The 14,069-nt window shown below is 31.8% G+C and overlaps 1 protein-coding gene across 2 annotated transcripts in view; it reads left to right on the top strand.

Moving 5' to 3' along the window:
- Nucleotides 1-14,069, top strand: part of mtt (mangetout) — a 172,572-nt gene continuing 158,503 nt past the window's right edge. Inside the window, exon 1 of one of the 2 annotated variants that reach the window (XM_081979063.1) lies at nucleotides 1-166. The gene's annotated coding sequence lies outside the window, so the exon portion shown is untranslated. The remainder of the gene's footprint in view (nucleotides 167-14,069) is intronic. The other variant, XM_081979064.1, reaches the window with a different exon arrangement.

The following is a 14,069-nucleotide window of genomic DNA, read 5'->3' as shown; positions in this document are numbered from 1 at the left end:
ACGCGGGAAAGTTTTGCAAAGTTTTCGTGTTTTTCTCTTGGTTCGAGTTATTCGATCGCGTATCAAAGTGCAAACGGACATGTCAGTTTAGAAAAAAACCAACATGACTATGGTAATCGAATAAATTTTTTCTGGTTGTTGTTATTCTGAAAACTTTTTTTTACAGGTAAGTTGGTTTTACCATAAGTTTAATTAGTAAAATTGTTGACTAGTAAATCCTCTAGTGCTTTAATGAGCTTCTAGAGCAAAGGGAATTAGTCAATATCATGTGTTACAAATTAAATTGGAAACAGATTAGCTTCAGGGTGGAAATCAGGCAATAATCTGAAGGGTGATACAGCCACGTGTTTATGGCTTACAAGCAATTATAGTAGAAGATATTAAAATCAAAGCTACTGTATTTAGTACTTACAATATTTTATAGAAAATAGTAATGATTATTTAGTTAACACAAAATTTTAAGATTTACTTGATTGTGAAATTGAAAGATATGAACGTGAGCATCGAATTAAACTTTAGTAAAACGTGACCAGAAAAAGGAACGGGTCTAAAATGTGTGTCCCTTATAGGTGTAGAGCCAAAAACTTTTATACGTATCAACAAAGTTTTTAATGACTTTTCAGCTTTCTGAAAAACTGAAAAAATGTTTTAACACGGTGAAAAGTTTCTCGGAGGTTAACCTAGTCTTAGCGAGTCAATCACTTTCGACTGGCTTTGACAAAGATAAATTACGTCCTCGGAGGACTGAAACGGTTTCTATGAAATGCAGTAACATCAAAGTTTTGTTTTATGGATAAAATGAAAAAATGTTGAAATGAAATTTAGTTCATTCATCAGTTTTAAGATTTCAGTTCAGTCAGATTGTACTTTAAATCAAAGAAAATAATTTTGTTTAGATCTTAAAATTACCAAATTGACTACAAAAGCATTTGCTGTCTTGGAGTTGTCAAGTGAGGTTACAAATGGTTTTTCCTGTCTTATTTACTTAAAATTTTTTGTTTGTAGCTGTTTGTTTTAAAACTATTGTAATTTTTGATAAAGTTGTAATTCTCTCCTGGTTGGCTAAAACTACGCGTTTACGTGAAAGTGATTGGCTATTACCTCATTGAATGTCATAATATGAGTTTTGCAACTTAAAAAAAATACATAATTTGTTGCAGTAGGACACACACTTGATTGTTTCAGGAATATAAGACGTTTCCAACCATTTTGCAATTACATTCCTGGCACAATTTTAATACCCAAAAAATGTTCATCTCGCTCAGTTCACATGTAATAAAAAAGAAACCAAAATTATTACGTCACTGCCACTAGCTCTGAGACGGATTTTACATTACTCAAGTTATAAAATTTCTCGGCCTCTTCCTCTTACAGAAATACTTTGTGTATTTACCTAAATAAACTTTAACCTAATATATTGATCTATCCAAAAAGCAGACACTGAAGTAAAACTGTTAAAAAGCAGCCACATTTCAAAAGTGTAAACTTTTCAGCAAACTCATCGATCTAATTTACCCTTGCCAAAACCAGTGAAATGTGATTGACTTGTTTGATTCCTCTACACTTTAAAACTTTTCGTGTTGGCAAAAGTAATTTTAGATGGCGTTAGCCACTCGGAAGTTTTCAATGAGTATAGGTGGGAACCATTTATAAAGTTGGTTTTTCCGTTTTGAGCCTTCAAAATGATAACCACATATTTTGAATTAGGTCAGAAAGTTCTGAAGAGTTTGGTAAAACTAATGTCTATTGGCACATTTACAGAAAATTGTTTCTGTTCTTAAAGTTTTTTACCTTGTTTTGGTATCACAGTCACGTTTATCCAAGAATTCATTGACATGGACACACCTTTTCTTGAATTTTTTATTCAGGTCAAACGAAACTACAACATTTTTAAATGTTTTAGGTCAAACTTAATAAAGTATATTGGAACATTAAATTTTGAATTATTAGATAATAACAGCGTTGCAGCTTCCGACTACTAAAAATTCAAAAGTTGTAAAACGCCTGGTGGCGGAAATTTTATTGGCCCAGACAAAGTAACACAAGAATGTGAAAAATCAATGAATATTCTTAATATCGCTATGATTGCCTGACTGGAATATGAAACAGTATTTTATCTGAAATTTTATTTGAATATTACACCGAAATGCTCAATGCAGCGGGCGTGTTGAGTTCGTACCTATTTCAAATCGCTCGATCACAAACGAGTTTTGGGAATTTGTCGAGCGAAACTTTGCAGAACGTGAAAACTAGGAATGCAAAAAAAAAAGTCAAAAGTTTTTACTGTGGGTTTTCATCAATCATGTTGGTAAAAATGTCGGATGCAATCCAGTTTAGCTGAATAGCCTTACTATGCAAGCTAATCGTTTGCTTTACATCCAATGCAGAAAACTACTGTCAGTAACAAAAAAGGGATTATTTTTAAACCGTTGACTAAAACAAGAGTAGATGATAAGTAATGGTCTTCTATCAGGACTAGAATGTTCCCTGTAACTATAAATCGGTGTAAGGTTATTCAAGATAAGGAGGGTTGAACTTACGTAAAACTAAATGATAAATTATTGGGGCAATGGGAGAAGTTGAATATCTGGAACTTACTTTAAGATGAAGTTCAATACGACTGATTTGAACTAACCCTTTTTATGAAAAACTCTTTTATTTGACATCAAATAATATGGGTAAATGAACTTTGTATCAAAACAGGACATGACACCAAGATTGTGTAAGAAGCATTTCTTATATCATGTATGTCGCGTTTTTGCCAGTGTATCGAGGATATAATACGGTCCCAAAATTTATTAGCTTCATACATCAGTACACCCAGCTTCAACAAAATCGATTCATTCACAATCATTCACTTTTTCATAGCGAAACAGGATGATATATGATCGAACTTTTGCGGTTGCCTCAAGAAAATCACGAGGACAAGTTAAACAGTTCATCTATAGATACTTATTTTATTATACTGGTTGTGCTTTTATAAGTATTAATGGCAATATCTTGAAATTTATAAGTCTATTAAAAATTCATCGTAATGAGAATTACGATGCTAAATCCATGTCTTTTATTTTCTAGTGTTTTTTTCAGGTTATTGAAAAGGAAATTTAATGAGGATTCCAAAAATGTAATTAAAACAGTCAGTTTCTTACTCCAAATGAGTTTTACAAGCGATTTTGTTCCTGACTTTCAGGTTATTGAAAAGGAAATTTAATGAGGATTAAAAAAATGCGCTCCAAGTGAATCACATGTAGCTAAAATATCCTATAATATCACGTAATATCTGTTACTCAGAACTGTCAAAATTCGACTAGAATTTACAATTTAACACAGTTTTTGAAACGTGGCGTGTTTTTGAGATTTATGACAGTTATTCCGACAATTGTCACATCACCGTCTGGCTAAATAGTGTTCTCGAACCACGTGAGCTGTCTCTAACGTGAAAACTGTCAAACTGTGCTTAAAAGTTGAAAAAATCAGGGTTTAGAAAAGTTTTCTTGCAGTAATTGATATGAAACTTATTTTTGAGATTTATGACAGTTATTTTGATAGTAGTCACGTGTGACTGTCTAGCTAAATTCTCCTCTAAAACCACGTAATATTAGTCACTAATGTTAAAGCTTAGAAAACAAGTCATAAGTTTTGGTTGACACATGGCAACCATCGTCCATAAATCCAGATTATAATTTATTAAAACATTCTGTTTTGGTTTAAGAGAGTAATTCATTTTAATCGTTGTTCATAACAAATTACAGCCAATCTGGACATTTCAGCCGTGATTTGAGTAAATCCAGTAAAAACATGTTTCCTCGCAAATCATAACGACCATATTCCATTAGGATAGGAGTTAGCGGCATTCATATACACGATTTACGTTTTGTTTACCCAAAAATTCGATCCAGTTTGCTGTAGAAAGGACAACAAGGCTTTATACCTCCAACTAACAAAAACAGAATATGAGGACGAGGGCTTGCATAAAATTATACTCACTTTTTGTACCGTAGTAATTTGGATTGTGTTTTAATTGAAGTATTCGCTGAAAAAGCTTCTTTTGTCACTAACCAACAATTATTGTCGCCCAGTTTAATATTAAATTTTTCTTGCCGGAAAATACGAAATATGTTGTTTCCTAAACCAATATCCGGGGTCTTTTTGCTCCGAGATCCCACTGAGCTTAAAGGAAAGTTTCATTTTGATTTTCTTGTTTTCAGAGCTAAAAACTACGAGATCAGCAACTCACGTCTCTATAGGATCTAAATCAAGATATTGATCTGCGATTGGATACATAAAATAAAATGATGAAAATCTCTCTAGAGAAAGTAATTTAATCAAATTTATTTTGTAATCTCATCAGAATTTCTATGGTTTGCATCAACATATTAGTAATCACAAAACCAGGTCTTTTACACTGAAAAGTCATAACTTACATTCCTAATATTTCCTTGATAGCAACTGAAAAATATGGTTTTTGGAAGTTTATACGGTTATGAGAGGGAAAACCGTAATATAAATGCATTTCCTTTCCAAGACTATGACGAGAAAATCGACCATTTATTTCGCTTTATCTTCAACTGCATGTCCATATAGTAAACAGAGTGGAAATTGTCATTTTGTGATAGCGATAAACTTGCATATTTTACATTGTATTCATATATCAAAGTTGCTTTTATCCATCAAAATACATATACATACACGAAATTTAATAAAATTCATAGTGAAACGGGAAAAAGATAACATGTTCAGAATGCGACAAATAAAGAAGCAAACGTCGTTCAAAGTGACGTACAGTGGGGCAATATTAATTTCTAGATTGGTTTGTTCCAATTTTTACGGTTTTTTGGGTTTTTGTAAGCTACAAAACGTTTAAAGCGTTTTTTTTGGAGGGGTGTTTTTTGTAAGGTGTTGTCAAAAAAAAATATGGTAAATCGGTCATAATTAATATTTTTCGATTACTAAATTATTTCATGTTTTGTTTTTGAGTTGAGTGTTATTTACAGTGTCTTGTTTAATTTCTAAGAAAATGGGTTTAGTACAAAAATGTGAACATACCTACTTGTTGAAATGTGCTCCTATCAAAAAAAATTACAAATTGAGCGTTTATAAAAAACGATTTTTGAGAGTTACAACATACATGCATTACATAGTTAAACCCTTATAACACACTTTACTATAGTTTAAAGTATACGCACCGAAAAGTAAACTAATGATAATATCTGACATTACTTCAAATACCCGAAAGAATTTCAAATATTTAACGGTATTTTAAGTAAGCCAAATAGCGGTAATTGCTCAATGGTAGTTGGTATTTCAAATATTGATACTGAATATTTTGTCTAGCTGTAAACAAATAGAGCTTAGATAACTGGCAATAATCCTAAATAAAATTCTTATTTATTTTGAACATTAATCGGTATGGCGAATAATAGCAAAATGTTTGAACTAAGTATATTATTACAATTTTATGTACTGATTTATTTTATGTAATTTTGTATTGGAATTTGTGAGACACCTTACTTTATTTTGATTCTTCATATTATCTTAGAACAAGGAAATTCCTGACAGAATTGGAAAACATGCAAATTTTGATGAAATGGCTTACAAGACCTTCGGAACGAACTTTTCTTTTAATTATTATGAAAATTAAGGTTAAAATCTGTTTTTTTTTAATATAAGTCATCGAAATGCATACGTATACCACTTCAAACCGACAATCTCCTGTAAAATGGCAATATTACCCGAAATAAAACCCCCCAATCTGTCGCAATTTGCAGTATTAGTTCAAAAAGCTCGTGCACTCGGAAATGCTTCCATGCAACCTTTAATGGATCCGACTAAAAAGTTGGAAAGTGGCCATTGTTTCGTACAGTTGATAGCTGTGGAAAACCCAATCAATATATTGAGACAGAGATGTCGTGCTAAGCCGTAATTTACCGCCAATCTTATAGTTTTTAGTGTTGAAAGAACGAGGAAATGAAATTTTCTTTGCTCAATGAGATCCCGAGCACTTTAAAGCGAACGACGGCGGATATCGCTTTAAAGAACATATTTTGCTTTTCCAGTAAGAAAAACTCAAACCTTTAAAAAGAAACTGCAATGTAGTAACACGATCTGTTATAAATATTTTTTAAAAATATTCGAAAATCAAATAACAAGGATGAATTATTGATTATATTTACAGACTTTTTAGCCTGCTAGCCAAGAGTGAGGCAATGCAGAAGCTCTTTAGATGACAAGCAGTTTGTAAAACTTACGATAATACGTAAAATATTATCAGAAAACGATGTTTTCCACTCTAGTTGCGATATGCACATGCAGCCACGCAGATAAAGCAAAATAGATGGCTTTCCGATCTTCTCTCCATGAGGTAAAACATTTCTTGCCAACAGTAAATTTGAAGATCCATTAAGGAAAACTACGTTGAGTTACCACGGAGATGGGCTTAGAACTTGCATTCTACTGTAGATTGTAAAATGTTTGACTTTATTGAACATTACTATTACTAACAATTGAACTTGAATCATATCATGTCAATTAATTTCACTTAGTTTATACGATTGAATTGCTTTTTTTTTATAATTCGATTGGAAACACTCGGCAGATCAAAATGATCTAGCAAACTTACTTTTATTTTACACTTAAATGCTACTAAATAATAAACAACGATAATTGTACCAATGTGAGAAACGATTTCCGAAAGTCCATATAAAATTTATATCATAATTTTGAACTCGAGAAAACAAACAAACTTTAAGTTTTAACTCAATAAAATGTGCAACATTTCGAAAATAGATGGCAGATAGTTTGATAGTTTGTTTGTTGATGGTAAGTTTCTTGAATCAATTAAATTAACTCATTCTTGTCATAATTTAACTTTATTCCTTAGAGAGGTTTGAGAATGTGGCAGTTTCTATAATTCTTATAATTAGTTGTGAAAGTGAAGTTTAAAATCACTTGTTAAGAGACCTACAGAACTTTGTATAATTTTTGTAATAAATTAAACTATTTCATTTTTTACCCATTTTTCGACTCAACTAGAAGTACACACTTTTCTATCTCCTAACCCTAAAAGTTATATCAGACACAAGTTGTTAAATTTTCTTTTTAATTGTTTAAGCATTCCTAATAACAAAGTAAACTGTGTAGTTCATATCTGAACTTTAGCCAGTTTTTGTACCTAATTGAACTTATAATGTAAACTTGTACCTAATTGAGCTAATAATCTGGTTAAAACTGGCTTTCAAACATCATCATTTAAAACAGTGTTTTCAGTTGAAAAGTTAAATGAAGAGTTAAAGACGTCTTAACAAAAAGTAACACAAAACTTAATTAAAAATAACACAAAACTTTATGAAATCTGGAAAATCGAGGTATGTTGTACAAAATTCATAGTGAAGCAAGATAAGGTATTAATGTCATAAAAAAAGATTAAAAATTAAACTTGTCTTGTTTGGTTAAATTTGGTTAATTAAGCACAGATTGTTCTACGTTATACATTCATATTTAAATTCTTTATTGAAGAAAACTACAAATAAATGCACAAAAATTGAACAACTCCTAAATTAATAATCAATATTTAATATAAGAAATTCAAATTCAAAGCTGGGACTGCTTTGGCACACAACCAGATTTCTTCGCCTAACAATTAAAAATTCTGCCCAAAGCTTACTTTTTAACACTTAAAAAAAATAATGTAAACTTAATTGCAACTTTATACTTGGTCAAAGGTGTGTTCCAATTTTAAAATTCGTTTATTACTGGTAATGTGACTTTAAGTTGCAAACAAAGAGTCTTTTGTCAATAGCATGTTAAAAGTTTATCAAAACTTAAATACAGTAATGTTAGGGTTTTGGCCTACCACAATCCTACTAAAAATCAGGATATTATATAAAAAGTTAATATATAATAAAAAGTTAATTTAAGTAAAGTTTCAAACGAGTATTAAATTGCATTTCCATACAGTCATTTTTGATGGGCATTGGCAACATCCTTTTCTTTTTTACTAAAAACCATAAGTTAGCCTTTCCAGGTAAAAATCTAATAGAGTTAGGTCACGAGCACTTGGAAGCCAGTCAAAACCAACTAGTACTTGCTAATTCCATCACACGTGTCTTAAAATAGCATATTACTAAGGTGTAAACCATCACTTGCTAACACTATTTTACATATGATAGAACATCCGACACGTTGTAAACGCAATTTCAGATGCGTAATTTAGTTTAATTTAGCTGGAATATTATGAGCTTGTCGAGAACTCGGGAATTACTCGTAACGTGATATTTTACGATTCAGATGATCTTTCAGCTCGAATAATGTTCCTACTGTAATTACATGATCTTAAATTCACTTAAAATTTTAAATATGTTACTATTGTAAAGTTCTTGCAGTGAAAAAGAATATTTTTTTTGTGCATTCATGTAATTTTTTGTATTCAGGTTTTCCTAAATAATTCTTCAATGAGTAGTTTTGTTGTGCTACTAATCCATGCAACATTCATATTGTTCTGGCATATAGGGCTAATACCTGAGTGGCTTTGGACTAAATGGCCTCTATTGTTCAATTTATTCGGATAATAAGTGGAGCTCCTCTATAAAACAGAGTTTCGCTGTCATTGTAATATCAAAACATGCCACATATTCAACCAACCTCGAATTTCCCGTATCTAGAACGGAAATATCACGTTTTTCTTTGGTGACGGTAGAATCGAGAGACTCATTCTTTTTATTTTATCTCGTAGCTGTGTGCTCGTATAACAAGGAAATAGAGTGGAAGACATCTTTTTCATTAGAAGTTTAAACATTTCCAGATACAATTGCAACTTAACATCTTCAACATTAACTACTTTTAAGATATTGTTGCTTACTATCTTCACATTCATTAACTTTTCCCTGAGTTAATCTCATTATAAGAAACAAATCAAGTTTTGAAGTAGAATTAACATGGATAAATCTTTCCAGAAACAGACATTTCGTGGCTGTCTTCAAAAAGACAACTTTTAACCTCCGTCAAATTCTTTGCAAGCTTTTTACTGGCAATGTACGTTCGAACAAAAGACCCGTTCCAAACGTTTCTCACACGCGACATAAAATATGGAATTAATCCTCGAGTTGTCATACATCTTACATAAAAAAAAAACTAACAAAAACTCGGTTGATTGTTGTAATAAATTGCAGACGGTCGAGCTAACAAAAAGTGACCCACATAAATTTCAACAGGGGATCGTTTGTTGTATGGCATAGTTTCCGACGTTTTACGTTTATGAATCTGCTAAAGCATGCTCAAATTGTCCTTGGAAATTCTTAGGATGGATCATACTGTATGATTTATTATAAGTGATGTTAAACCAGGAACTGGAAAACAGTTTTTAGTCCAAAATTACTTTTGTAATGACATGGGACAGAGGAACCAGCAAAACAGTTAGTATTGTCAAGTAGTATGTCATTAAAATATGTTTCAATGACCTCATAATACAAAAGCGACCATTTTTTCTCTTTGCTCAACTGGGACAAGTTAGGGAAATGAAAATTATTTGTTTGCGTTGTTTCAAACTTTTTCAATTTCCTGTTTTCTTCAGTTTAGTGACTTTGGGCGTTCTCCAAAACCTGTAACAGACACATGACAAGAGAATTATCTTATATATAAATTGTGGACATTTACTAAGTATTCAGCATAGAAGTTCATTCCCAAATTTTCTGCATTAATTTACTATAATATTAGCTAGCCTTTTCAGCTTATTTTTTCAAGTCAGAATTTTATCGAAAGTTTGCTCTGATGGTTATAAAATTCATTACATCCTAGCAATTAACATTTTGACATACATTTTTCATCTTCAAGATTGGTCATTAAGGTTACTTTCTGTTTTTTCTAAATTTAATTAGATCTAGTGTTAGTCAAGGAATAGAATTAAATCCGAAAATGCACAAGAAGTTTAGGTTTAAAGAGAAGGGAAAAACTCTACTAAATCAAGCTTGAAGTGGGTAACACCACTTCGGGGTCGTAAAGGGGACATTTCTTTTAAAAACACAACTAAACGCCGTGGGATATTACTGTGGGAGGCATCGCACACAAAGCACTCCATTCTGCTTTTAGGACATGTTATATTACGTTCGGGTATATTTCAACACCAAAGTCCGATGCTATTTTCTAGGTTAAAATATTTAGATTTAAAAATATGTCAGTGACCACGTCGGATCCTGGAATCGGATTAAGCTCTATCCACTTGAAAAACATTACAATTCAGTCCAATACTCTGTCAAGTGGATTGGACCAACGGATTGACGATCATGATTTCAGCGATGTGTACAGGTTTGAAAACTAATCCGGATTGAAATGACAATAATCAAATGTGACCACCACAGTAGTAAATAGATCACACCTATCATTTTCCAACCTAATTTAAAGAAAAGAGGGTTCCTGGATCGGATTGAATAACAAATTCGATACCATACCACATAGACAAGAATGAATCAAGATAATTTCAATCCAACTGAAGAATTGGATCGAGTTGTATACGCTGTGTAGTGTGTATGGTCTTATAGATAATAAGTCAGTAAATTTTATTGGTTTTGCAGTCTTGTAGAAGTGCATAGTACTGTGTGGGTACGGACTGCCGTTTCCCACTATTTTATCATTTATTTTAATTATATAAACATTTGTTAGCTACTCCAAGATTTTGAAAATGTATTATTTTCTTCTTCAGATACAATGTAGAATCAAAAGCAGTATAAGCAAATTTCTAAGTTGTACAACACGATAAATATTTAAAGGATGACTGAAAAAATTACAAAGATTCAGAAGCAATGTGGCATGCCTTCAAAGCAACTATTGAGGCCAAAGTGGAAGAAGAACAACAGAGAATCACAGAGACCAAAAAAAGCAGTGAATGACTGGAAAACAGGAAACAGGAATTTTTCTAACTACTCTAGCAATGAGAAATGGAACGCTGTAATCATGTTCGTTTACCACTCTAAATTCTATATCGGAATCATAATTATTGAACGCAGAAAGAATTTTATTTATTTGTTTAAACGAAATCGCTGTGATTAAGTAATTAACATATTTTTTGATAAAATGAAATGTGAAGCTTAATTTAGGAATACAAGAGTCAAGAAAATCATCCATTACATTGTTGCTCCTATAGGAGTTTTCTGAATTTGTAAACACAATTTATCATCAAAACTGAAAAAAGTAGTGTTAAAAACGAATGCTAACATGACAAGAAAGTGTAATTTTAGTTGTAAGTTGTAAGTGATCGTATGGGTTCTTGATGATGGCTTAAGCAGCAAAATCCGGTTTACGTTAGGTTAGATTTTTACTACATCCATCCTGGAAAGAATATAATTATTCTTCTCATCTTTGTGGTTCATTCTTTCAGTATTTCCTTGCTTTTTTTCTCTTAGGGACACATAAGTTCTTACAGCAGTCCTGCCATTCTTTTCTCTCTAACAGTGGATTATTGGTATATTATTTTCCTCTTCACATTTCTTTTACTGCTAGTTTCATTACATTTTTCCATTGATGTTTTGTCTTAGTTTACGTCTTGTATTACATCCTTGCTCAGTAGAGTGGGAAGTCTCTTATAAAGAAAAGACATAAAAAGCAATATAAAAACGTCTCTGAACAAACAAGACACAAATCTATCAAACATCAAAAAAAGTGCAAATTTAGCTTGAAACTTACTTCATTCCATTAATAAACTAACTGGTAAGAAAACCTATAAGTCAACCACTCTACATCATTCGAAAGATCCCCAAAAGATGAGATGAGAAAGCCCAAGAAATTTTCCTCTCCACTTAATAATTTAGAGCGTTCATTTGGGGTCGAAACGTTCATCGAGATCAAATGGCATCGGCTTTAATGAGGATTAACACGGTTTTCCGTAATTTCTTTTTAATAAGAGTGGTGGCTCGTTCTCGCAATCAATTTCCCATTGTCGTAAATTTTCGTTTAATCAGGCACGAAATTAGATCTTATTGTGCGAAATTTTATTGTGCTTATTGGAAAATCTCATTAAAAATTCGAACAAGAGAAATAAGAGGAATTATTTGCAGAGAAACAGTTTTTGAGTGTAATTGAAATTAACTTCAATCACCTCTCAGAGTTTTTACTATACGAAAGAATTGCTACAAAACAGAATCATGCTTAATCATTATACAATCTCCCCAAAATAGGTTACCAAATAAATCACGAACCAAATTATATTGCTATTCTCGAGAAAGTCTTATACTCGACCAAATCCTCCAAAGATTTAAAGGAACAAAGCCGTTTATACAATTGTCTTTTAGGAATGCAATTTGTCTTCATATACGATAGCCCAGTTATTTCTCCAATCTCCGAAATATGTTCTTTAAGTTTAATATATGATTTAAGTGCATGGTTATCCATAAATTTTGATCCACCAGCAAAAGTAATTTACAATTTATAGTTGAAGAATTATTATCTCCTTCATTTGCTAAAGGTAGAATGTGGATATAAAGACAGAGAATAAAAATTATGCAACTAATGGAATGATACTTTTATTCAATTTAATTTCTTAAAAGGAAATCTAATGTGCCAATCTGTTTACCTAAAATCCGCAAATTCTACATCCTTTTAGAAAAGGACCAAACTATATAGTAGAATTACGAAAAGAGCAAAACCATGTACCCAATCCTCAGCAAGAAAATCAGTTATATTTATTGCGTAGTAAGTCACGGGGCTGAACAAAAGCACGAAACAGCCTACATTTCAATATAATAAGCGACTTTTCCAAAACGGCAAAAGAAACACACTAATAGGCTGTTCTGAAAAGGCCTATTCAAAAATGTAAATAGTCGCGCCACATCTCGCTAAAAAGCAGCATTTTCATCTTGACAAATTGAACATGTCGTCGTGATCGATGCTCACAATTTGTTACGTCTTTTAAGACATTTCACAGGACGACATTAAAAAGCGTTAAGGCGATTTAATAGAGGTCTCGTCAACTATGGCTAGACGTCTGTGGCTTTTACTGTCTTCTGCAATTCTAGAATAATTGAATAATGACCAAATTAAACTCTGTACAAGAGATGCATTTCGTCGTTTACTGATTAGTATTGGCATGAGTAATTTGCAACAATTTATTAACTTACTACCAAAAATTGACATAATATAAAACAAAACATAGATATGGCAATTTGAATTCGAAATAAAATGATGATAGAGTATAAATCTTTGGGCTAGCAATTTATCGAACTCCTAAATCGGATTTCCACCCGTTTTGCCAACAATAAATTTCCTACCTGCCAATAAGTCTGGAAAAAATTATTTTTTAATGCCCTTTATTGAAATCGTGAGATCGAAACCATATTGGCAAAGAGATATTGGAAACGATTTACTAATTTTTTTTGTTATTGTCATGTTTATCGGTTTCGTGAAACTGGTATTGGAAAACGACATTCAAGGTTATAAATCAGTGAGAAAAAACCATATACTATAAATAATACTTTTTTTATTAAACGCATCTTGCTCCTAGAATTATACTAAGTTCAACCAAACGTAAATAGGAAAGTGTTTTACCACGTTTACTAGCTGTTTCTCAAAAATAAATCCTTTGGACCCCAACCCTTCCGGATTTAATTTATCTTCATTGCTGTTTTTGACAGAAAAAAATGGCCGATAAGGACACAAATGTCAGCGAGCAGTTAACAAACTTCCTAAAAAGCAATCTGTTTAAAAGGACTTGAAGATTAAACTTGGCATTGGCATTGGCTTACCGAAAACATTTTCCTAAATCTGTTGGATGGTGCGTTTCCCCTCTATAAACACAATCATTTTGTTCGTTTTACAAAAGGAGAGCCGATCATATTTTTCTTGTTATTCACAGAAGAATGAATTTAAGTTTTAGATAAATCCATGTAGAAATTTACCTCATTTTGGTGTAGGTATAAAGACAGGAAGTTTATTATGGTGGTTATCCTGTTCTTTTGTGTTATTGTTCCAGATTCAATATTTGTAAGTGTGTCTACTTAAAGTGAAAATATAGAGTTATGAATTTTTATAGCATGCCACCACTCTTTCTTGAAAATTGAACAAACTCGATGTGTGGAAAAATGGAT

This window comes from Ips typographus, linkage group LG4 (genome assembly GCF_016097725.1).
Source record: "Ips typographus isolate SLU linkage group LG4, UJ_Ityp_2.0, whole genome shotgun sequence".
Taxonomy (NCBI): domain Eukaryota; kingdom Metazoa; phylum Arthropoda; class Insecta; order Coleoptera; family Curculionidae; genus Ips; species Ips typographus.
Note: the sequence above shows the minus strand (reverse complement) of the source record. Positions and strands in the feature narration are given on the sequence as shown.